Below are 2,544 nucleotides of genomic sequence, written 5' to 3'. Positions count from 1 at the left end.
CAGTAAAATAACGGCGTACCTTCCCTGAGGGGAAGTGCATATGGACTTCTCCGGTTCCAATGTAGATAATCGCTTTAACGGTGCTGAGGAACGGCCTTCCAAGGATGATGGGTGGATCGTACTCGTCTTCTCCCATGTCAACAACTTGAAAGTCTGTGTAGACAAAGTGATCGTCTATTTTGACTGGGACATCAGATACTATTCCTTGAACTTCTCGAAATGTCTGATCTGCCATCTGGAGCTGAATGTATGTTGGTCTTAGTGGCATGGTCCCGAACAAGAGCCGATAGGTGACTGCGGCCATTATGTTGACGCCCGATCCGGTGTCGCAAATCGTCTTGTAGAAGTTGTATCCATTTATGGAGCAGTAAATGCTTGGCATTCCTGGGTCGTCCTTCTTGGTCAAAAACGGTGACTTAAGTTGGTGATCTTGGCCTCCATGGACTACAGTGACCATCTTAGCTGACTCGGTCCACACTTGCTTGTTCCTGTTCCTCCTGTTGGTCCTCTTCCTTGATTCACGTCTGGATTGATTTGGAATTTGTGTAGTCTTGTTCTTGAAGAAAAATGTTTCCTTCTTCCCTTTGACGTAGAAACTGATCTTGGCAGCACTAGCGTAGATGATAGCTCCCGTGGTGTTCAAAAATGGCCTCCCTAGGATGATAGGTGCTCTCTCATCATTTCCGGTCTCTACCACTACGAAGTCTGCTGGTGCATACAAGGTACCAACTCAGACACAAAGGTTCCTCACTATTCCTTTTGGAAAAGTTATCGTCTGATCTGCAAACTGCAAACACATGGTTGTCTCTAATAAAGGATATGTAAAGAATTTTTCATAGAGTATCCTGGGTATAATGTTGACACTGGAGCCAAAGTCACAGAGTGCTTCTGGAACGTCCACCATGCCGATGGAGATCGGGATGACGGGGCGTCCTGGATCGCCTCTCTTGACCGGCAGACGGTCAGTAGAAAATTCAGTGACAGGGTTACTCCAATTACCTGCATCAAACATGTCTACAAGATTTGCAGATTCTAATCCTTCCGGTTGTGATGGTATACCGGGGTTAGTAGTAGGAACACCAGCAGCTATTCGATTTAACTGAGATCCAATCATTTTATTAAAGCTAATTTGATTCTTGATGGCAGTAGAAAAATTATCCATTCTATTATTTATATTTTCTAGCATTTTATCATTAGATGCCAATTTCTTAGATAGATTATCCATTAGCTTTCCTTGATTAGACACTAACTCTCTCAAAGGTGAAAAATTATTATTGTTGTTGTAAGAATTGTTACCTTGATAATTACCTGAGTAGTTAGGCCTCTGTTGATTCCAACCTTGATTTTGTTGAGGTCGGTTGTAGTAGTTGTTGTTGTTGATGATGTAGTTCACATCCTCAAGTATCTCAGGACAGTGGTTGCCTGAGTGTCCAGTGTCTCCACACTCCTCACAAGTCATGTGAGAGTCGTAGATGTGCATAACTTCTTTCTTGTCTCCAGATCTATCATCGAGCTTCTTCATGAGTAGGTCTAGCTTTGCAGACAGCATGTCTACCTCCTTCAGCTGATGCATACCTCCACCTCTCTTGCGTGTCTGGGTCCTCTCTTCATTCCAGCTTTGGTTGGACGCCATCTTCTCCACAAGAGCTGTGGCTTGTGGTATAGTAAGTGATAAGAATGCTCCTCCAGCTGCAGCATCCATGGTCTCTCGGGCACTGTTGCTGAGCCCATGATAGAATGTCTGCATCAATAGCCAACTCTCCATTCCATGATGGGGACATTCTAGGATGTAGTCTTGAAAGCGCTCCCATGCTTTTGGAACAGATTCATCATTTTGTTGCTGAAAACTCGTAATCTTCCCACGGAGAGCATTAGTCTTGCCCATGGGAAAGAACTTTGCCAGGAAGTTTGTTGAGCAGAGTGCCCACGTAGTATTCTTCTCCTTTGTAGCATAGAACCACTGCTTCGCTCTTCCTAACAGTGAGAATGGGAAGAGGCGAAGTAGTATAGCATCTTTGGAAACTCCTGCTATGGTGAATGTGTTGCAAATCTCCAGGAAGTGTTGTAAATGAGCACTAGCATCTTCGTGTGCCTTCCCACAGAACTGGTTGGATTGCACCATGTTGATAAGTCCAGGCTTGAGCTCAAAGTTTCCATCGATCTCTGCAGCAGGTCCAGTGCGGATGTTGTCCGTAGTGGGAGCTGAGAACTCGCGGATTGATTTGTTCGCCATGGCTTCGAACTCTGAAGACAAGTTCCGGTGATCTTCTTAATTGGATGAAGCTTCTTCATGAAGTGTTGATGATTTCTTTCGCTTGGCTCTCATCTTCTTGAATAATGCTTCGAGATTGTCAACAAAATATCCTAGAAGATGTCTTCTATTCATACATTCCCCTGCATAAGATAAAATAGAAAAATATCGAGGTAAAACTGTATGAGAGAATAGATAAGCTCAATCATATTAGTGATGCGAATGATAACTCAAAATCTTTTATTCCATTCCTGATTAGTAATCAACCTTCCCCGGCAACGCACCAAAAATGC

This window comes from Sorghum bicolor, chromosome 2 (assembly GCF_000003195.3).
Source record: "Sorghum bicolor cultivar BTx623 chromosome 2, Sorghum_bicolor_NCBIv3, whole genome shotgun sequence".
In the NCBI taxonomy this organism is placed as follows: Eukaryota; Viridiplantae; Streptophyta; class Magnoliopsida; order Poales; family Poaceae; genus Sorghum; species Sorghum bicolor.
Note: the sequence above shows the minus strand (reverse complement) of the source record.